The sequence below is a fragment of the Mirounga angustirostris genome, unplaced genomic scaffold (assembly GCF_029215605.1).
Source record: "Mirounga angustirostris isolate CCGP_5_RB_7025 unplaced genomic scaffold, mMirAng1.0.hap1 SCAF_3, whole genome shotgun sequence".
Classification (NCBI taxonomy): Eukaryota; Metazoa; Chordata; class Mammalia; order Carnivora; family Phocidae; genus Mirounga; species Mirounga angustirostris.
The window spans coordinates 13,164,070-13,188,203 of NW_026991711.1; the positions used below are offsets into that span (position 1 = coordinate 13,164,070).

Sequence of the window (24,134 nt, forward strand, 5' to 3'; positions counted from 1 at the left end):
TGAGATCATGACCCTAAGATCATGACCTGGGCTGAAACCAAGAGTCAGACACATAACCGACTGAGCCAGCCAGGCACCCTGACTTTTTTATACGTAGTTAGGGGATTAAACTCTAGGAGAAGCAATTAAGTAAGGTAATCCATTAGGTTAGTAGTCTTTTTACTGCTTAGTGGTTGATTCAGTTTTCCCACAATGAATATGAATTATGTTTTCTCTCATTTACTTGACTAGTGAGGTGAAAATTAAGATGAAATATACTCAGCCTCTGAGAGGACACAACCATAAGATATTTAAGTATTTTTAATATTTTTAGAGGCCTAAGTTAGGACCTCTAAAGATTTTAAATAGAATTTATTTTGAGGCACTTGAGAAATTAAGAGTCTACAGGAAAGTAGGATAGAAAATCCTGGTGGATTGGATTTTGGTTAGTCGGTGAATAAATGGTGAAATGATCATGAATATCACAATTGTAGGAAAAAGTAAGACCTTTTTGTCATAAAGGAAGTAACACAATTAGCAGCGGCCAGAGACAGAACAAGGTCGGACGGTGATAGTCTTACTTAGGTACTGCAAGGACCCTGATCAGGGAGAACAGCTGTGCCCAAACATGGGTCCTGGAAAGGTTTCTCCCTGGAACCACCTAAATGAAATAAAACCTCATTTCTTACTGTTTTGGGGTGGTTACACACATAATTAAGGCAACGGTCTACATTCTTTTGGGCAACCCTAAACAAATTATGCTTTAAGTACATGAAAGCAGTTGACAGCTAATCTAAGAAGACACAGTATCAAGGAACAATGAGCAGTCATGGTATTCTCATTCTTTCATTCTTGGTTTCTGTCTAGTAAGTTCTCTGTCCTTTCCCTTCCTTGTCGATACTACCATGGGGCCTCCGGAAGGTAAGAGAGCTAACAGGGCTTCCTGGATCTCACACAGAGAGACTTCTCCATCCAAAACCACCCAAATTGGTCCCTTGGTATGGATTAGGTTCTTAAAATTTTTCATCTAAATTTGAGGTTTGGGGCTTACTTACAGTAGTCAGAGCTGTTCTCGGCACTGTGGTTGCTCCAGTCGTGGGATGTCATTAATCCCACAGTTCTGGCCTCATGGCTCAGAGAGGTCACCATGGAGACATTGACTGCAATTATGACCCGCTGTAGGCAAGCAGTGTCATGCTGTTGGCCTGTTTCAATTTGCCCACCGTACAAGCTTTATAGTCCATCCAGGCATTCAGATACTATAGGTTAACCAATCTGTTCCCAAAGCCACAGAAGGCAAAGGGAGTTCTGACCTTTGAGAACATAAAACTCATGCTGTTGAGGGCTACTCAGATTGGGTACGCATGTTGTCATGGACTTCAGCTTTGAAACTATAGGAGTGGTTTCCTTATCTATGGATTTCAATTCTATTCTAGTAATCACCACTAAAAAGAGAAACTGATTTCTAAAATAGGTAAAGATAAATTTCTATGGAAACAAGAGAAATTCCCTATTTTTTTTTTAAAGATTTTATTTATTTATTTGAGAGAGAGAGAATGAGAGACAGAGAGCACGAGAGGGAAGAGGGTCAGAGGGAGAAGCAGACTCCCTGCCGAGCAGGGAGCCCGATGCGGGACTCGATCCAGGGACTCCAGGATCATGACCTGAGCTGAAGGCAGTCGCTTAACCAACTGAGCCACCCAGGCGCCCGAGAAATTCCCTATTAAATGTGTTTTTGGCAGTTTGGTTTATAGTTCAAGTTCTTATATGATATATTCACTTACCAAGTTTGGCCTAGATTGTCCTGGTCCTCCGTGACCTAGTTTTGCTACATCTAGCATTCCATCATTCTGTTTATTTATTTTTGTAATTAATTAAAGCTAAACTTTAATTAAAACTCAACTTTTTGGTTTTTAAAATTGTTTCATAGGACATGTTCAGACCCTTCTTGATGGGTCATATTTTTTATTGGTGACATGTGAGGTCTAAGCACTTTCAAAGTCTCTGCAAATTCTGAAAGTTCCTCGGCTCCATTCCTTGCTTCTTTGTCCTCATTTCCATCACATGTTCTGATGTTTTGGCCCACAGGCAGGGGTGATGGCAGTGAGGTGTCCTCGTGGCTTTTTGCTCAAGGATCCTACCAAGAATCCCAAACCAGAACTTTTGCAGCTTAAGAATCACTGACTGAATTATAAGGTGATTATAAGATGTATGAAGAACACATTAAAAGAAAGAATTGCAGTCTTTCCTCCAACCCCTATGATACTGACAGTTGTTTTGTTTTTTAGAAGGTGCTGGCTGACCTTGGCTGCCATGGCTGAACTTCGGGCATTACAAACCTACACCAAAGACTGGATTCAGGGGAATGTCTGTTGATTTGTTCAGCAGCAGGCACAACAAGTGCAAGAATAGTTGAGTAGGAAGCATCACAGTAGATAAAGGTAGGCTGGAGAATCAGGTATGGGGAGGGCTGTGATGGGTGTTTTGCATTATGGCCCTGTTCGCCTTTTATGCCACTCAGTATCTAGCCACAGATGAGCCAGAAGAGTCTTGGGTAATCAGAAAGCTCTGTGACTTGTTTTTCTTCTCCTTTTTAAAATGTAAAATTTCTAATTATCATTTAGATATTTTGCCCTTCTTCAGTTAACAATAGTTCAGATCCTTCAAGCTGTTCATGTAACCTTCATAACATTTCCTTTAATACTACTATTTGGGATGGTGGTGTGCATGTCAGTGATGGATAATATAAGTGGCCTTTTGTCTTAAAAGAAAAAAAAGAAAAACTCCTATCCTCAATTCTTAAATATTCAATAACTCATATTGTGTTCAAGTGATCAACTGTGGTGCCTTCCGCTGCTGCAGAACTGGTCATAATTTTTTTACTCTTAACTCTTAAATCTTACATCTACCCACTCACAAGTGGGTACATCCTTATTTCCTTCCTACCATCATGAGCCTTATTTTTGGGACTGTTGAGCCTACAGACTTAAAAAAAAACTTAAAAAATATTTTTGAAATGTTCACATTTAAATGAAGCAACATGATAAATTATTATAGAGATGAAGGGAAAGGCCTGGAAGCAGAGGGCTGGGTTTGCCCATCCATGGCTGTACCTTTCATGAACATGTTCGCACTGAGCCCCTGCTGAACTGCTTATTTTGAGATGCACGTTTTCATGTTACATCATTCATTTAGGGAAACAGCTCAGCTATACTCTCAGCTGGGGTTGAAGATGGATCACCTCATAATGTAATTCAGACAAAAACCAGGTTTATCTTTTCAGGCAATAATTTCAAAGTGTCATAGAAAATGAAGCATATTTGCCCACTGGCCCCTTCTGTGTCAGTTTTTGCACCAATATAGAGAGCCTGTTTTGCAGGACTCACCGCTCAAAGGGCCTTCCTGAAATGTATCTCCATGATCCTCTACTCAAAAGTTCTTCTCTGCAGGGGCGCCTGGGTGGCTTAGTTGGTTAAGCGACTGCCTTCAGCTCAGGTCATGGTCCCGGAGTCCTGGGATCGAGTCCCACATCGGGCTCTAAGCTCAGCGGGGAGCCTGCTTCTCCCTCTGACCCTCTCTCCTCTCATGCTGTTTCTCTCTCTCTCTCTCTCAAATAAATAAATAAAATCTTAAAAAAAAAAAGTTCTCTGCAGGAAGTAGGGACATTTTGAATCATTTTATCTTCAGCTTCCATTCTATGAAAATCCGACGTGAGATATGAAAATTCTTGCAAACCATAGATTCATAGAACTAGAAAGAACTGGAATAAATCAAACTCATTTGATTAGGACTCATATAATTTATATAATGGAGGATTAGGTGTGAAGCAACCCAGAGATTAAGAATCTAGTATACAGGGGGTGCCTGGGTGGCTCAGTCGTTAAGTGTCTGCCTTTGGCTCAGGTCATGATCCCAGGGTCCTGAGATCAAGCCCCGCATCAGGCTCCCTGCTCAGCAGGAAGCCTGCTTCTCCCTCTCCCACTCGCCCTGCTTGTATTCCCTCTCACTGTCTCTTTCTCTCTGTCAAATAAATAAATAAAATCTTAAAAAAAAAAAAAAGAATCTAGTCTACACTTAACCTTTCAAAAAGAAATTTTTCTGGGCTTCTGGGTGGCTCAGTTGGCTGAGCATCCAACTCTTGGTTTTGGCTCGGGTTTTGATCTCATGGGTTGTGGGATTGAGCCCTGCATCAGGCTCCTTGCTCAGTGGGGAGTCTGCTTGAGATTCTCTCCTCTGCCCCTCCCCCCACATGCACACATGTGCACACTCACTTTCTCTCTCAAAGTAAATAAATAAATCTTAAAAAAAAATTTTTTTTTCATGGGAAAAGGATCTGAATAGACATTTCTCCAAAGAAGATATATAAGTAACCATTAGCACATGGAAAGATGTTCAGCATCATTAGTCATCAAAGAAATGCAAAGCAAAACCACAATGAGATACCACTTCACTCACTAAAATGGCTATGATAAAAAAGTCATAATAACAGTGTTGGTGAGGATGTAGAGAAGTTGGAACCCTTCTTCACTGCTGGTGGGAATACAAAATGGTGCAGCCAATTTGGAAAGCAGTCTGGCAGTTCCTTAAAAAGCTAAATAAAGAGTTACCATTTGACCCAGCTTTTCTACTTCTAGGTATATACCCAAGTGAAATAAAAGCATATGTCCACACAAGCACTTGCACATGAATATTCATAGCAGCATATTCATAAAAGCCGAAAGGTGGAAACAACCCAAATGTCTAACAACCAATGAATGAATAAGCAAAATGTGGTCTATCCATACAATGGAGTATTATTTGGCAATAAAAAGGAATAGAGTACTAATACATGGCACAAGAATGAACTTTGAAAACATTACTCTAGGGAAAGAAGACAGTCACAGAAGACTGCATGTTATATGATTCTATTTACATGTAATTTTCAGAATGGCCAATCCATAGAGACAAAGTAGATTAGTGGTTGCCTAGGGCTGGGGAAGATGGGGGTACAGAGGTTTTTTTGAGTTGATTAAAATATTCTAAAATGGGTTCCGTTTATTGTTGCACAACTATGAATATACTAAAAACCATTGTTCTATATCTATCTATCTATCTATCTATCTATCTATCTATCTATCTATCTATCTATCTATCTTTTAAGTAGGCTCCACACCCAGCATGGAGCCCAGTGCAGGGCTTGAACTCATGGCCCTGAGATCAAGACCTGAGCTGAGATCAAGAGCCAGGAGTTGGACAGTTTACCGACTGAACCACCCAGGTGCCCCAATGGTGTACTTTAAGTGGGTGAATTGTAGGTGATGTAAATTATATCTCCAGGTTTCCTAGCTCAGTTTTTGATTATACTAATTACCAGAAAATTCTTTTTTATATTCAGCCTCACTATTTTTGCTCACTGTAATCAAAACTCATTCCTTCTTGTTTTGCTAATGACAGAGAGAAGTAAAAAAAAAAAAAAATCCTTATCTTGAATCATAATTCTAATACAAAAAGGTCGTTATTAAATTATCTGTTTAGGGGAACCAATTTCAGTGTCTTTAACCTTTTCTCGTAGAATCCATTTTTACACCATTGATCGCCTTTGTGATCTTGTTGCTCTTGTTGCTTCTTAACCTCTGGGCCTCAGGGCCTTCATCTGTAAAATGAGAACATTGGCTAGATTTCAAAGACCCCTCCCAGCTCTGAAGTGAGTGCCAGTATCCTTTGAGAAAGCATGGACATATAAGATAAAGATATTTTCTTGAGCCATTGCAGGCATAACTAATCAGCTATGAAAAGAACCTGGAAATACATGGAAGTAGCAATGTTTTGAAATAAGTGAACATAGGGTGAAGTGGGCACAGCAAAAGACTAAAAGGTAGGACACTTGATATCTGCTTTTATGACTCATGGGAAGATTTTGGAGAAGTCAAATGACCTTTCATGTACACTTTCTTTTATGTAAAGTGGACATCGTAAAATCTGCATGCCTCGCTCTAAGACATGTTCCCATTGAATGATTAAATGATCAAATATTGTAATGCAAAGATTTTAACAATGGTTTATATGGAGTTCAAAACAAAAACACTGTCATTGACAGGCTTCTTTCTTTCAAAAAACTTACATCATCTAATTTTTTTTTTTTTGGTCCCATTTCACTTTGGTCTTCTCATCTCCTCTTAAACTTAATGAACAAGGCATAGTAAAACTTAAAGCAGACATGAAAATGAAATGTGAATAAAGTGAAGAACCTAAAAAAATTAATAAAATATTTTCCTTTTGAATTTGGCCTTGTAAAAGTCTATGTGAGTTGTGAAAATTGTTAAGGATATTTCTAGTTGACCCTTCCTGCACAGCTCTATTGATTTCACTGTTAAGCTGTCTTATGTTTTTGGTCAGATCGCAGACACGGGAGGTCAAGGGACTGTGTCTGATTTCTCTTTTGTAATACCTCAGTGCCTATAACAATGCATGTATCTGGTATTTGCTCAGTAAGTCCTGATGTTAGTTGTTGCCTGGTAATGGAAGAGATTCAACTGGTAAATGTAAACATAAAAATGAAAATTTTGCAGTCCAGATAGATTTTTTTTTTGTGGGCCTAATGATTTCTGAGGACCTTAAAAGCTAATTAAAAGCACCTTAGGCAATGACAAATAGGATATTCATGAGGCCAATTACATAATAACAAGACTTAGAAAACGGAATGACAGACACCAGAGTTTACACACCTAAATGAGGGCTATCTTCAAAGTAGGGAGACTATGCTTTTTCCAGTGATCACACCCTTGCTCAAAACAATATGGAAATTTCCATGTTGGGAATTGTGTTCAGTCAGATTGCCATGTTTAGGAGATGTTTAGGAGAATCAACCTCATCACTTACACTCACACAATGTGGTTAATTCTGTGTCTTTTTCCTTTCTTGTAAGCTTCTGAGTTATCAGAGAATAGGGTGCTTTGTCCAAGTGACATTGGCACTCTGCCAATTAATGTATAATTGGGGTGAGAGATGGGCCTGCCTTAGAGGGAGGAAGATGGACACCCACAGAGCTGAGATTGACGTTGTTCTGGGTGCTTTCGGGGGGGTGTTCCTGCATCCTTAAAACAACCATTAGAGATAGGTGGCACTTTACTCAAGAATCAGGGTGCATTCAGGAACATACGCACGTGTCCTCGGTCCTGGACAAGTCCGGATGGGCTGTGCAAAGTCGGAAGCTGCTGGGGGTCACCTGGCACTTTGCTCAGTGTTGCCTGGGAGGCCCCCTGAAGACAAAGCAACACCACCGCAGCTTCTTAGAGCAACAAGCAGTGCTGTTGTCCCCAGCCCGCTTTCAGTGCCTGGACGAACTAAACTCGTTCACCTGGTTAGGGCCAGGCTGTCCTGAGGCCGTTCTGCTCCTCCAGAGCTGGGGACCCACTCCCTCCCCTTCTCAACCCTTGCTGGTTTTCTCACGCTCCCCTAGGTGGTCTCAGGTCCTCCCCAGCTCTTGTTTAAGGATAAACTTCACCGGTTGCCTCTTCAGAGCTTTCCTTTCTGACTGCAAAAGAAGAAGAAAGAAAAAGAAAGAAAGGGAGAGAGAGAGAGAGGGAGGGAGGGAGGGAGGGAGGGAGGGAGGGAGGAAGGAAGGGAGAAAGAAAGAAAGAAAGAAAGAAAGAAAGAAAGAAAGAAAGAAAGAAAGAAAGAAAGAAAGAAAGAAAGAAAAAGAAAGAAAAGAAGAGAGGAAGGAAGAGAGGAAGGAAGGGAGGAAGGAAGGGAGGAAGGAAGGGAGGAAGGGAGGAAGGAAGGAAGGAAGGAAGGAAGGAAGGAAGGAAGGAAGGAAGGAAGGAAGGAAGAAAGAAAGGAAAAAAACAGGTTTTGGCTGTTTTAAAAATTGTTTTAAAACAATTGTACAGGGGCGCCTGGGTGGCTCAGTGGTTAAGCATAGGATTCTTGATTTTGGCTCAGGTCATGATCTCAGGGTCGTGAGATCGAGCCCTGAGTTGGGCTCCATTCTGGGCGTGGAGCCGGCTTAAGGTTCCCTCTCTCCCTCTCCCTCTGTCCCTCTGCTCACCCCTGTCTAAAAACAAACAATTGTATATGTTTAGGTCAATTGGAAAAAGTTTAATGTAGAAAGATACAGATCATGTACTCATTAAAATGGATTATAAGACACTCTTACAGTATAAGGCCATTTTTAGATCTAGAAGACCACACTAAGGGTCTCTGAATGGTGGAAATGTAAAAATTTTGTTATTTTTACATGTCTGTTTTTTTCAATGCACAGATATTCTTTCTACATGAATAAAACATTATTTTAAAAATGATTCCAGTAATATCATTTTTATTGTGATAAAATACACATAAAGTTTACAGTTTTCATCATTTTTTTTTTAAGATTTTATTTATTTATTTGAGACAGAGAGCACATGAGAGGGGGGAGGGTCAGAGGGAGAAGCAGGCTCCCTGCCGAGCAGGGAGCCTGATGCGGGACTCGATCCAGGGACTCCAGGATCATGACCTGAGCCGAAGGCAGTCACTTAACCAACTGAGCCACCCAGGCGCCCCATAGTTTTCATCATTTTTAAGTGTATACTTCTGTGGCATGAAGCACATTCACGTGATTGTATAACCATCACCACTATCCATCTCCAGAACTCTTTTCATCTTTCCAAACTGAAACTCCATACCCATTAAACACTAACTCCTCCTTTGCCCCTGTCCCCAGCCCCTGGCAACCACAATTCTCTTTCCTGTCTCTAGGTACCTCATATAAATGGAATCATAGAGTATTTATCCTTTTGTGACTCACTTATTTCACTGAGCACAACGTCTTCAAGGTTTCTCCTTATTGTAGCATGTGTCAGAATTTCCTTCCTTTTTATGGCTGAATTATATTCCACTGTATGTACACACCGCATTTTATTTATCCACTCATCCATCAGTAGACACTTGGGTTGTTTCCACTCTTTGGCTGTTGATTCTATTACTGATCGTCTTTTTACCTGAGGTAGTGGATGCCTTTGACTGAAAAGGGGAGTGTCACCCACACTGAGTCGGGGGAAGGAAAACGGGAAAAAGAGAAAGGACAAGCCACAGACAAACTGTTTGTATTCAGAATTTGTAAAAATTCCTACGAATCTGTAAGGAAAAGATGCACAGTAGAAAACAGGCAAAAACTTGAGCAGACACTTCACAACAGAGAAAATCCAAATGACCAATAAATGAAACAGTGCTCCAGGAAAGAATGTCCTGGAGATGCAAGTTTCAGCTACAATGAGATACAATTATGCACCCACCAGAATGGCTAAAGTCTGTCTTTTAGCAAAAAAGAGCAACAAGAACTCATCCCACAGCTGATGGGAATGAAAAGTGGTACAACCCTTTGGAAAATAGTTGACCATTCTTTTGTAAAGTCAAAAATAAACATACCCCAGGACCCAGCAGTTTCTTCCCTGGATATATTCTCTAGAAAAACACATACACATGTGCACCAGGGTATAAGTGTTCACAACAGCATTGTTCATAACAGCCCCAAACTAGAAAAACCCCCAAAAGCCAACTGCAATGAAATGGGCAAATAAATTGTGACATATTCATTTGATGGAATACAGGGCCATAGCCACCCATGTTATGGATGAAACCCACGAACATGATGTTTAGTGAAAAAAGCCAAGTTCAAAAGATTCCATATGATGGCTTCCAATGTGTCAAGTTTAAATTAGGCAAGAAATACACTATATTTTTAGGGAAGCACGTAGAGATGGTAAATATATCACACAAAGCAAGAATTGACTGGCACAGGGTCAACATGGAGGGTTCTGGGTGGGTAGGAGTGTGTGGGGCAAGAGATTTCTGGAGTGAGGGTACCGTCCTATCTTCTGACTTCGGTGGTGGCTACTTCAGAGTTAAAAAAAAATTATTTCCAAATTATTACAAATTTACAGGAAGATGCAAAAAGAGTACAGAAGGTCCTGAAGACTCTTTACCAAGTTTCTTCTAATAGTTATGACTTAAATAATTATAGCACAAATTGATGTTGGCACAATGTATGTATATAGTTCTGCAGCATTTTATCACATAGTTTCCAGTATCCACCTCCGCCAACACCATCCAGAACTGATCTGTCACCACAAAGATCTCCCTTGTTCTGTCTCTTCCTAGTCACCACCCACATCCTGTCCCCCCCATCAGTCCCCGGCAACCACGAATCTATTTTCCTCCTCTACAATGTCATCATTTTGAGAGCGTTACATAGATGGAATTGTACAATATATGATTTTTTTGAGATTGGCTTTTTTCAATCAGCATAATGCTCTTGGGATCCACCCACATTGGTGTTCTTATTAGTGGTTTGTTCCTTTTTGTTGCTCAGTAGTATTTCACTTTATGGCTCTATCACTGCTTGGTCAGCCAGTCACCTGCTCAAGGACATCTTGGTTGTGTCCAATTTTTCGCCATTGCGGAGAAGGCTGCCATATACATTTGTGTACAGGCTTTTGTGAGGACATGTTTTCCCCTTCTCTGAGATAATGCTCAGAAGTGCAATCGCTGGCTTGTATGCTGATTGCGTGTTTGGTTTTATAAGGAACTACCAAAGTGTTTTCCAAAGTGGCTGTGCCATTTTACATGCCCACAGCAACGTGGGCATCCAGTTTCTCTGCATCTTTGCCAGCATTTGGTATTGCCGTTATTTTGAATTTGAGCTGTTTTTGATGGGGCGTGTAGTGATAGGTCATGGTCCTAGTCTGCATTCCCTCAGTGGCTGGTGATGTTGAACATCACTGAAGCAGGGCAGCGTTCTTTCTTCTGACTTGGGTCGTGGTTACTTTAGAATGGCATATATCCTGGACACACAGCTCTGTGATGGCTTCCTATTTCACAAAGTAATAATTAAGAAGAAAGGAAGAGCATGGAATTTAATATTTTGAGGTATCAGTCCCCTACATCCATTTTTAAAATAGGGCAACCACGAATCAGGCATGGAAGCAGCCTGGCTAGTGGCACATAGGTTAGGGAGTCAGGAGTGCTTGGGTGTGAACACGGTGCTATTTTCACTCGGCTATCGCACCTTCTGCGTGAAATAGGCTCCCCAAAAAACAAACCTCTTTCCAAAGGGGACTGACTTGGAGTAGTTCAAACACAGAAAAAAACCATCCGTGACGCATAGGCATGGCATAGGAGTTTCATGTGCCACAAAGGGGATTGTTCATATCAGAATAATTTGAGCAAAAATGAAAAACCCGGCTGCTCGTTTCCGGGAAGTTGGGAAGGTCTTTGAAGAAGCGGCAATGTAAGAGTCCTTTAAAAGGCTCTCCCAGGGGCGCCTGGATGGCTCAGTTGGTTGGGCGTCTGCCTTTGGCTCGAGTCGTGATCCCGGGAGTCCTGAGATTGAGCCCCGCATCGGGCTCCCTGCTCAGCGGCGAGTCTGCTTCTCCCTCTTCCTCTGCCCCTCCCCCACTCGTGCTCTCGCTCTATCTCAAATAAATAAATAAAATCTATAAATAAATAAATAAATAAATAAATGGCTATTCCAGGTGCAACAGAAGGGAGGGATGGGGCAGGAAGGTGTTACTTGTCATTATAAGCACTTCAGTACTATGTCTTACTTTGTTTAGAAAAGAAAAAGACAGAAAAGAAAGAAAACATTTGGCCTAGTATCCCATACTTCTTTTCTTTTTTTTTTTTAAAGATTTTATTTATTTATTTGAGAGAGAGAGAATGAGAGAGAGAGCACATGAGAGGGGGGAGGGTCAGAGGGAGAAGCAGACCCCCTGCCGAGCAGGGAGCCTGATGCGGGACTCGATCCCGGGACTCCAGGATCATGACCTGAGCCGAAGGCAGTCGCTTAACCAAGTGAGCCACCCAGGCGCCCTCCCATACTTATTTTCTAGAGCTGCCATCAGCTGCCATCCCAGAGTACCACTGGCCGTACAGACTGGGTGGGTCAAACGACAGAAACGTATTGTCTCAGAGTTCCGGAAGCTAGAAATCCAAGATCAAAAAAAGTAAAATTCCTGTTAGAAAGCTGATGGAGCAAAAGAAAAGGAAAGAAAGGTTTCTGGAGTTAGTTTCTTAGTTGTCAGGAAATTCAGACATTCAGGTATGTTAGCTCTTCATCCCAGTTTCTTGGAATTTGCAGAGTGTACGGCAAATGGTCGTTCTTGCTCTTGCACGTTATAACATCTTTCTCTCAACCTCTTCACCTGCCTACTAGCTTGGACGTAGATGCTATTTATTGAAACGAAACAGCACTGTTATAAGCACTTTACGTGTGCTAACCCTTTGAACTAAAAGAAACCCCAATGAAATAGGAGCCAACATTCCCATTTTACAGAGGAGGAGACAAGGCGTAAAGAAGGTGACTTACTCCTCGTTTCAGAGCTAATTACCTGCAAGCTAAGCTGTGAACACAGGTGGTCTCTTTCCAGAGCCTCTGTTCCCAGGCACTCAGCTGCAGTATTTCTTAGAAAATTAATACCACAGCAGTTATAACAAGGTTTCACCGAAACGTCAGCAAGATACTTTTTGCAGCTTCTTGGCATATGGTATGAATCTTTTTTTCCAGCTTTATTGAGATATAATTGGCATATGATGCTGTTTAAGCTTAAGGTGTGCAGCGTGATTTGATATACATATATATTGTGAAGTGATTCCCACAGTAAGGTTAGTTAACACGTCCGTCAGTTCACATAGTTCCCATTTTATTTCTTGTGGTAAAAACATTTAAGCTCTGCTCTTGGCAACCTTCAAGTATGCAGTTCGGTATCGTTCACTGTGGTCACCATGCTGTACATTACATCCCTAGAACTTACTCATCTAGTAACTGGAAGTTCGTATCCTTTGACCAACGTCTCCCCATTTCCTCTACCCCCATATCCCTGGCACCAACAATGAACTTTCTGTTTCTGTGAATTCAATTGTTAAAAATTCCACATGTAAGTGAGATCGTGCAGTATTTGTCTTTCTTGTATGAGTGTTGTTTATCCTTTCTTCCCCTTTTAATATCCCTGTTCTTCCTTTGACTTATTAGTTTGCGAGACAGACATAGTTGGGAACCACAGAGTTAAAAATTACAATGTTGGTCTAGAAATTGTGTAAACCAGTGACGTTAGCCAGTTGTTGGCATTTTTCTGTTGCTAGATTGATGCATGGCCCAAAAGATAAAATTTCCTTGACTAGATACACAATTTTCTTAAAATTTTTTTTAAAGATTTTATTTATTTGAGAGAGAGAGAGAGAGAGAGCGCGAGAGCGAGCATGAATTGGGGGCAGAGGCGGAGGGAGAGGGAGAAGCAGGCTGCCCGCTGAGTAAGGAGCCCGATGCGGGGCTCGATCCCAGGACCCTGAGATCATGACCTGAGCCGAAGGCAGCCGCTTAACCGACTGAGGCACCCAGGCCCCTGTCTTTTTAAAAAATTTTTTAAATTTTTAAAATTTATTTTTATTTTGTTTTAAGTAGGCTCCACACCCAGCTTGGAACCCAACGCAGGGCTTGAACTCACAGCCGTGAGATCAAGACCTGAGCTGAGATCAAGAGTCGGAGGCTTAACTGACTGAGCCACCCAGACGCCCCAAGAATACACAATTTTCAACAATGCTGTAGTATTTCACTTGATCTGAGGCCAGGCCAGCTCTGGAGACACACAGTAACGTGAGCACAGAGTCGTCAATATGATTTGCTTCAATCGTTGAATTCTGACATAATCCTGAATTTTGAAAAAAAATTGCTGCCTCCAGTTTTATCTTTGGAAAGTGAGATTTTTTTTTGCAGGTCATGGCCAGACTTTGGTAGTGTTGAGTCAAGATGTATTGAAAGTTAAACCGAGAACGCCTTCTGGAGATGGAGACTGTAAGGTCTGGGACTCGATCCTTCCCCACTTACAAGCCAGTAAGCGAGCTTATTGCTGTTTCGAGAGTGCTGACAGTACACACAGAGTGCTGGGGCTGAGATGGAACACTTTCTATTCGTGGCAGAGCAAGCAGCTCGAGCATTAGCACATTTGCTTCGGTTCTCCTTGCCTTTAAGTCCTGGGGTCAGTGTGGTATGGCCCAGATGAACGCTCTCCATGCAGTGGGTTTCAGATGCACCTGAGAAACACAGAGCTTGGGGGACTCACCACTTTTATTATTTTTTTAAAGATTTTATTTATTTATTTGAGAGAGAGAGTGTGCGAGCGGGCAGGGGCAGGAGCATAAGGAGAAGGAGGGGGAGAACCTCAAGCAGACTTCCCGCTGAGTGCGGAGCGGGACCCGGTGCTCGATCCCACGACCCTGAGATCATGACCTGACCCAGAATCAAGAGTTGGATGCTTAACCAACTGAGCCACTCAGGCACCCACCCCTCCCCCCTTTAAAATATTTTATTTATGAACCTGCCCCTTTTAGAGCAAGCAGCAAGCAAGCCTGCTCCTTGTCCCCAGGGAGACATGACCTCATCTCTCAGGGTTACTAGCTGAATAGACAATTCTGCCCCAGAGGAAGATCAGACAGTGGGGAAAAAACTTTCGGTAAACGCTGGACGTGTGCAAAGCAACTGTTCGTGGAGACTGGAAAAGCCAGGAGGAAACCCCTCTGGCAATCTGGGTGAATGGGAGGTGGCATTATGCAGCGTGCCGCAATTTGCAAAACTGTTGTCTGTAATAACTTGGAAGACGGGACATGCTGCTAATAAACTTTTGGATTTGGCTGAAGAAATCACCCGACAGAACGTTGGAAGTGTCAGTTTGTTGGATATGTATCAAATGCATATGATAAGGTAGAGGAAGACACAGATGAGGTCCAAACGCAAACTCATTAACTTGCAAGCAAAATTTAGAGACAATATAAAGGATCCAAGAGTTGCTGGGCTGGAAACTAAAATTGCTTATCTCCCCCAGTGTCCGTAGACAATAAAAGAGTCTCAAAACGAAATGAGGCCTGGGGCCAAGGTCCAAATTAAGTGTGTGACTGTAATGTCATACTCAAGGTTACTGGAAGATTGAAGGCAGCTCCAGCTAGACTCTCTCTCAGTAGACACAAGAGCATTGTCCCACTACTGCCTGACTTAGGGCCCCAAATAGAAAGAGACTTGTCTCAAAAAGAACTGTAAATGTGACTTTTGCCCCCATGAGTAGGCCTGTATCAGAGTGACAGGAAACCCACAAAATTTTAAAAAGAATGTTGCCGGCAGAAGCGTTGCCAGGTTAGTCTAAATGGGACAGAGACATTCAAAAGGGCTCCCAACTCTCCGCAGGTAGGCGGCAGACTGAGAAAGCTACTCAGCTGCAAGATGGGCCATTTCTGATGGAAAAGAGAAGTTGTTTCAAATGGCCAAGCCAAGACCCCAGGGTGTAGAGCTAAGAGCCTCCGAGAGAAATGGACTGGATGCTTCTATACCCAGGGAGCAGCAATGGACCCGTCAAGAAACATTCCCTCCTTCTGGTGCCTGCATTTCAGAATTGCCATGCAACAGTGACTTCTATGCCTCTCCCAATTTCCCCTCTTGATTAGGAGTATCTACTGTGGTTATCTTGCTTTACTAATATTTTGGGTGCATCTGGGGGCAGAAAATTTGCCTTTTTAATTGATGTAGTTATCCAGACTGAGAGAAGCTGCACCTGAGGATAGGTACGCAGGGAGCCTCGTTTAGACCTGATGCAGATGGTGAGATCTCACACTTTGAGGATGATACCCCAATTGGATGAGACATGTGGAGTTCCTGGGGTGGGGTGAGTGTGTTTTGCATGAGGGAGGAAAATAAATAATGCATTCAGGTGGAAGATGATAGCTCGGGGAAAAAAAAAAAGGGGGCGTATTTTACTGGCTTGCCCATCAAGAAGTGGAGCTTATTGTTCTGCTCTTCAATGTGGATTGGGCTTATCATGGGCTTTGATGTATGGGATGCAGCAGAAGTGAGGTCATATGGCTTCCTAGCCTAGGGCCTGGGAGGTATTACAGCTTCAGCTCTTGTCTTTTTGGAATGTTGCCCTATGTGAAAAGCCCAAGTGTGCCTGCTGAAGATTTATGGTCAGCCAAGACTTAAGTGAGGACATTTCATCCCATCTGACCCGAGTAGTGCCACCGAATAACTAGCCACATGAATGACCTTCGCAAAAAACCTGATTGGCTTAGCCTTTGAAATGACAAGCCTACAGAATCATGAATCACAGCAAAATAGTTGTTTTAAGCCACTGCATTCTGGTGTGGTTTGTTATGACCCCAAAGTAATTGATATAAAAGCTCTTGATGCAAATTCACCCTGGGCATAAAATCCTTCCAGAAGAGCCTTGCACTTGGTACAACATGGAAAACCGGAGTTGTGTCTACTAAAAGCTGGGCATATAGAGCCTATTATTCAGCAGCTCTGCTCTCAGGTATACAAAACAGAAATGTGTGTATATGTTCACCAAAAGATATATGAAATAATGTATATTAGCAGCATCTTTGTACTCCCGAACTGGTAACATCCAAGTTCGCGTCAGTGGTAGAATGGATAAATCAGTTGTGATAGATTCACACAACAGAATGCTATCTATATGGAAAGAAAACGAAGAAACTACTTCTTTAAACAAATACATGGATAGATCTCAAACATAATGCTAAGTAAAAAAGCCCAACCCAAAGCACATTGTATGATTACCAGTTTAGAATATTGGAGACCTCTGTGGTGAAAGAGATAGTATGGCTGGACAGGGGCCCATGTAGGGCTTCTGGGGGGCCAGTCACAATCTGTTTCTTGATATGGATGGGGATTACAAATGTGTGTTCATTTTGTGATAACTCATCGAGTTGTAAACTTATGATTTACGTACTTACCTGTATGTATAATTCAATAAAAACAGTTTCTTTTGTTAAAAAAAAAAAAAAAAGGATCTCAGATTGATAAAGGAATTGGAGCTAGGGAGAAATTTTTTTTTTTAAGGGAAAAATTATTTTTTTATGCAAGATCTAGGACTTCTTGATTCATACATTCCAATGTCTCAGGGGAGAACCTGGTTTTGTTTTGTCAAATATTCTCTCTCTGACAGTTCTGATCACCCTTTAATAAGTGTTTTCTTTCTAAATCTAAATCCTGCTTCAAGTACGACTAACATCCTTTATATAAAATTTGACCTAGAGTAATCAATGGCAGTACACATCTTGTAAGGTTACTGGTCTATAAAGATGAAGCAAGAATCTTTGGCTTTTTTGGGGGGGTGAAGGAGAGGAGGACTTGAGCCACCTATAAGGGGGAAAAGATCAGGCTGGCCTCTGATTGTTCTATATCCTCTATTTATAAAATTTATATATGTTATAAATTTCAAGAGAAAACATGTTTTCCATGGATGATGTATAAAATTGTCTTGCGACCAGTACAGAAATACTGCAAGGAAGGAGCAAAGATGAGGTCCAGAAACAGGCTGGGGCCTGATTACGAAACACTGGGGATATGCAGGTTTTGCAATTTATTTTTATGCAATAATAAACAACAACAACAACAATAATCATTCTGTGTTTTATAAAGAAAATGAGATATCTGTGTTTAAAATGGCACAGTAGGAGAGTTTTTCTCCAGTCTCTTCTCTAAAAATATCTGAAAATAAAAATAAACAGAGAAGAAAACTCCATATTTGAATAGACGAGGAGACAGTTGTAATGCCGGAGCACAAGACATGAGGTAGGGTGGCCAGATTCAGGGAAGGTGAAACACAGGCTGGGGCATCAAGAGACAGGACGCCTGGAGTGCAAAGCTCCCAGAATGTTTGCAGGGCGAAACCAACCATGGCTAATTTGGAACAAAGGGAAACACACAGACCTGCTGTATTTGCCAGAAGCAGTTTACCCATAAAGAGGTGTAGAGAGACTCTGTTATGGGTAGCACAGAAGTTACCAGTCTGGATTGCCTGAGGATAAGTAGACACCGAAAAACCCGAACCCAAACAAAAACCAAACAACAACAAAACAGCAAACAAGCAAAACACCTTGCTAGCACAAAATCTGGTGTCAAAGGAACCTAACTATAAACCAGGTACTCTAGAAATTTCATCCCTCTTTTATGAAATTTCTGCAATTAGTTGGTGTAAAAAGAACTGATTATCCAACAATGACTAATACCAAGCATCAGTAATTTATAATTGGCAACCTATGACAAATTGTAACAAATTATAATTGTAATTATACAAGGAACCTGGAAGAAGAATAAAGAAAGAGGGAAAACAAATGGCAGACAAAAAAAAAATACTCATCAGAAAAGGATTACCTCAGAACAGTTGAAAATTGTGGCCAAACATGAGCACCATTATACAACTAAAAATCACAGCGAAGTAATGCTCCATTTGATGGTGTCTATAAAACAAGAGCTCAGAGAAGAAATATACAAAATTCGGGAAAAATATAGCAGGGCAACAGAAGGAGATGAAACATAAACTAACAGACTTCGGAGAAGAGGAAAATAAATTTTTACTATTATAGAAATAAAAGCTTCATTACAGTAGCTCCAAGTAGCATATGGATAACACTGAGAAAAGCAAACAAAATGTAATACAAATGAGCATACTTAAGAAGCCTTAGAAAGAAATTGAGAGCAATGGAAGACAAAGGATAGTTAACACAATGCGTAAGTGATTGTGTGAAAAAGAGAACTGAAATCAGGGGACTGGAGAAATATTTAAAGGAATGTTTAAGAAACATTTCCAGGAGTAAAAGAGGATTTGAATGTTCAGGAGTCACAGAAAAGAAACAAAACATTCCAGATATTTATTTATTTAGTAGTAGTAGAAGACTTGAATCTGGACCCATTTATCTAAGAAAAATTTGACATGGACTAATCAACAGCAGTACATACCCTGGTAGGGTTACTGTTCCACAAAGATGAAGCAAGATTCTTTGGCATGTTTTGGGGGAGGGAGGGTAGGACTTACGCCACCTGTAAGGAGGAAAAGATCAGACTGGCCTCTGTTCTACAGAACCTTCAGTGTTAGAAGACAATGGAGCTTTGTTCACAAAAGCCCTAGAGAAAGAAAAGTGTGACTCAAGCATTTTTTTTTTTAAATATACAAGCAACATACAAATCTTTTGAATAATCAAGAAGGTAGGAACTTTAACTTTAATGAGCATTTCTCTAAGAAAGTACTCTAGAACAAACTTCAGCCCAGTGGAAGCTCAATGGAAAAATAACAGCATGAACGTGAATCCTACTCAGAGAATTATGACTAGTACAGGTCTCGTGTAATGATTGAGGAGTGAAAAATGCAAACTATAAACTCTGACTATGTAAAAATGATGTAACTATCGAAATCTGGGATGGTGAGGTAGTAAGAGGGTAGGAGGTGATCTCAGTACTGGAATTGCAACGCTTGATGTTAAAGGTACAAGAAATCATTGAAATCTGGCATGTCAACACACGTAAAATATATTTAAAGGATAAGGATAAACACTAAGAGAAATGTTCAATTAACAAAAATAAGGCAATGGTGGGGATGTGGAAGAAAAAAAAAGTCTATTAATTTTATAGTTGCTCATAATGGGAGTAATTGATACTGTCTAAAAACAAATGATTAAGTAAACTGTATGGAATTATAGCTATAAAGAATTCTGTAACAATAATCGCCTCTAGGATTAAGAAATGGGTGCTGGGAAGACAGCAGAAGGAGGCATTTTTTACTCTACACTCTTACATCTTTTGAATTTTATGCTATGTTCATTGCTTAGCTACTATAAAAAGAAAGAATAGAAAAATACAAAATAATGAAAAAAGCAAAATTATAGTTATGGATGTGCCCATTAGAACAAAAACATGAAGTTTTCCAACTATTAAGAAAACACATATACTAAAACTAAAGAAATTGCAGCCCATAGAATGAGAGTATTTTTAAAGGCAATGAAAACATTAGTAATATAACAAAATAGCTGGACAGAACCAAGACCACACATATGGCTCATATTCATAAATGTTGGTGGGTTAGTCTCACCTAATAACAACAATAAAAAAGACTGATTGAATGGCTATGCAAAATACGACTACCTACTGTCTGAAGGAAACTTATCTAAAACAAAGTGAAGCAGAAAATTGGGAATATAAAGATGGACAATTGCATCAACCTAATACCAATTGATAAGAGACTACGTCTGTGTAATAAAAAGCATAAGCTACTATTTGTATCAAAAGGTAAGAAAACAATATATATAAATATATATATGTAAATAATATAAATATGTATTGTTATATATAAAATATAAATACTTTATATGCATAGTTACCTGCTTTACATTTTGGGTTTTTGTACCAAATGCATATATTACCCATTGTAAAGAACAAGCAAATAACTTATTTTATTTAAAATTAAAAAAAAAATTTATTTATTTATTTGGGGGGGAGGGGCAGAGGGAGAGGTGGAGAGAGAATCTCAAGCAGATTCCTCACTGAGTGCAGCACCCAATGTGGGGCTCAGTGTGGGGCTCGATCCCACAACCCTGAGATCATGACCTGGGCCGAAACCAAGAGTTGGCTGCTTAACTGACTGAGCCCCCCAGGTGCTCCTGCAAATAACTTATTTTAAAAAGAAAATAATGTTGGTAGCAATGGGGACTATGGATTTGAGGATATAGCTGAAGCTTGAGATAGGAAGACCAGCTATACCTAGTTGGACCAGCTTAAATTTGAAAGGATTAAGGTAGAGGATGGGGCAGTAGTAAGAATTGGACCTTGCCCTAATATACTGTAAGATGTAACTTAAAAAAAAAATATATATATATATGGGGGCGCCTGGGTGGCTCAGTTGTTAAGCGTCTGCCTTTGGCTCAGGTCATGATCCCAGGGTCCTGGGATCGAGCCCCGAATCGGGCTCCCTGCTCGGCAGGAAGCCTGCTTCTCCCTCTCCCACTCCCCTTGCTTGTGTTCCCTCTCTCGTTGTGTCTCTCTCTGTCAAATAAATAAATAAAATCTTTAAAAAAAATATGGTGTTGTCTTATTTTAAACCTTATTTTATTTTGTGCTTTTGGTTTAAGGTAAAGGAGAATTTGACAGAAGTCTTAAGAATCAGAAGATGCTTCTAAAAACAATTTTTTTCTGCATTTCCATTATTAGGAAATAAATACTCACAGCAGAAAACTTGAAAAACATGCAGAAAAAGTTAGAGAAGAAAAATTCCTTTAATTCTAATACTGTAGGATAGCCAGGGTTATTATTTTGTGTATGTCCCACCATTATGTTCTCCCCCTTACAAACACATGCATGTTTTTAGAAGGATCATAGTATACACAATTTTATGGCTTAAAAAAAAACCTTTGTTATATTGTATATATTTCTCAATGTTATTATAAAATACTCTTCTACAACATTTTTAATGACTACATATTATTAAAATTCTTTATTGTTAGACATCTGGATTATTTATAATTTTTTTAATTTATATACAACATTGCAATGAATAACAGTGTACATACAAATATACTTAAATCTCTGATTATTTCCTTATTATATGGTTTTGGAAATGGAATTGCTGGGAGAAAGGGTATGCATATTTTAAATTTTGATACCTCCTGCCAAATTCCCTTCCAAAAAGTTTGTCCCACTGTTATAGCTCTAGCAAAATGCTGTGGTTGTGAAAGTAGGAAAATGCCAAGACCTACTTTTCCTATTTGAAAGTTCCCTCACGTAGCATTACCATTCGTTTTCATCTTTGTAAATTTACTTGGGTGACAAAGATGCTTCATTATTGTTTTAGTTTGGATTTCCTCAATCACGAGGGACCCGGGAATTTTTTATATGTTTATTGGTCATTTGCAACTCTTGCTTTGTTAGCTATTCATTCTCTTCAGGCTAATTTGCTTCAATCCATTATATTGTAAAGAAATATATCTAAGTACTGAAGATCAATGAACTCGGCAAGCATCAAAAAAAAAAAAAAAAAGCTAGATTCTCTTTAATTATAATCTCAACTTTGGAAGGGCATAGTGTCCTAAGGAAAACTGCAGAAGCTTGCCGTTCATTCAGATTTTTTTTTCCTAAAGAGATTCTGAAAATAGCAAAGAACAGATGTGATTCCTTTCAGTTTCCATGGACCTAATGGAGACATCCTAAGTCATCTAGGAAAAGGAGAGGGACTAAGGAGGGTGCTGGTCTGCCCTGCACACTGTTTGTATTATGAGTGTGGGGACCAGGTTGTCTGGATAACTAAATCCTGTCACACTGTGAAAGCAAGAACAATTAAATAATGATAGGACAGTGTTTCATACTCCCCCATAATGTATTTGTTGAGTGAATGAAGGCATGAGGACATTGCCCCTTTCAGAGAAGTAAGATTGCTGGCTTTCAGTTTAGTATGAGTAGAATTGCCCAGCCAGACATGACTTTCAGAGAACAATGTCAAAAGCAAGGAGCTTAGCAGTGGCTTATTGAATGGGTTCATGTTCTTACCATCATTTATTCTTATTTTTTTATTATATTATTACATTTTCTTGCAGGTGTTTAACAAATTCTTGATAAAAACAGATTGAATGATAAAGAGTATCATTTTCACTACAATTCTCATAACGGTATATTTGAAATTGCTCATTATTATTCTCATTTTACTGATAAGGAATTATGGCCCTGAGGTGTTAAGAGACCTAGCAGTCAAAGCTCATACAGTTAACATGCAGCAGAACCAGGCTTAGAAACGATGACTTCAAATCCAATGCCCTTATCTCAATACTACAATCGTTATTTCCCCTAGGTCGCTTTCTTGCTCCCTATTAATTATGTTAAACTCAAATTCCTCAGTCTGTGACTGTTCTTCACAATCTGGGCTAACCCTCATGCTCCAGGCTTGACCCTCCCATTACCCTAGTGGATATTACGGTTTCCTCTCCAAAAGCTGCTCTTAACCTTTGAGTAGCCACAGTGCATCTGGGGAGATAGTTTTAGTTCAGCTGTGTGCCTGACTGCTACAAGAATAAGTGAATCCTCCCGACCAGGGGATGGGTTCATGAACAGACGAGTGACCCAACTCCGGCCAAAGAGATACAGAGAGAGTGTTGCTTTTAGGAAAGTTCTCTTTTTCTAAGACAATAAAAGCAAACCCCTCACTTTCTCTTATTGGATGGGAGCAAGGGGGTGCATTGTCTGTCTTTTTTCACTAAGTATAATATTTTTGAAATCCATCCATGTTGTTGTGTGTATCCATAGTTCATTTCTTTCTATTGCTGACTAGTATTCCATTGCACGGATGTGCTATAATTCATTTTTCCATTTTTGTGTGGATGGGCATTTGGGAAGTTTGTAGTTTGAGGCTATTAAGAATAAGGCTATTATGAATATTCTTGTATACATCTTTTTGTGGATATATTTTTTTTGGGAAAATTCACAGGAGTGAGACATTGAGCATTATACTCATTTTTAAGTTCCAGATTATTGGGGTAAGAAAAAGTGGTATAACTACTTAGCTTAGAAACTTCACTAGATTATCTTGAACTCATTTTAGTTTTTTGTTTTAGTTTTTTTTTCTTGGAGAGGAAAATTAATCATTATCAAAATATCAGAGAATGTCATTAATATGTACCTAATATGCACTCTAGGCAACTTACATCATATATTATTGCCTAATGCTGTTATTTACTAGCTGTTTGACCTCGGATGAATTGCTTAACCTCCCTGGTCTTCAGTTTCCTCATTTGGGGTTAAAAATAGCACTTACTTCATAGGGTTTTTGTGAGAAGTAAATAACATATATAAAGTCATCACATTGCCTGGCATATAAAGGCGCTCAAAAATATTAACTATTATAATTGTCATGATGTAGCATCTTATAACAACCCATGAAATAAGAATTCATACCCCATTTTCAGAGGCAATAAGCAACTTGTCCTAGTTACAGAACCGGGAGTGGGATTCAAATTTGAGTCTACTTTGGTACCAGAGCCCGAGAACATTCCGTTACACTATTTCCCCCCGGGGTTACATTTTTCACGAAGTATCTCATTGAAATCTTTACTACAATCTTGTTAGATGACTTCTCTCAATATGAAAAGAACAAGAAACTGTAAAGGAAAGAAAATAATGAACTAGGAAAAAAAAGGGTCTGAGACAAAGTCTCAGAGAAACTTGGAATACAATCTGGTTTATGTTTTTCTTTTTTTTCATATAGTAAACTATAGTTACTCAGAGTACTTTTCAAGCTTTTTAGCTGCCATAAGAGTATTTGGCAAGTAAAGATTGGATTTAGGAGGTTTTTTTGTTTTTGTTTTTGTTTGTTTCTACTTTT

The 24,134-nt window shown here is 39.9% G+C and overlaps 1 long non-coding RNA gene across 2 annotated transcripts in view; it reads left to right on the plus strand.

Annotated features, from left to right (window-relative positions):
- The window catches only part of LOC123838768 (uncharacterized), a 37,576-nt gene extending 16,222 nt beyond the window's left edge, over positions 1 to 21,354 (plus strand). For both annotated transcript variants that reach the window (XR_010409938.1, XR_006789503.3), the window contains 3 exons: positions 2,068 to 2,175; positions 2,268 to 2,420; positions 13,391 to 21,354. This is a non-coding gene — a long non-coding RNA (uncharacterized LOC123838768). The remainder of the gene's footprint in view (positions 1 to 2,067; positions 2,176 to 2,267; positions 2,421 to 13,390) is intronic.
- The last annotated feature ends 2,780 nt before the right edge of the window (positions 21,355 to 24,134 follow it).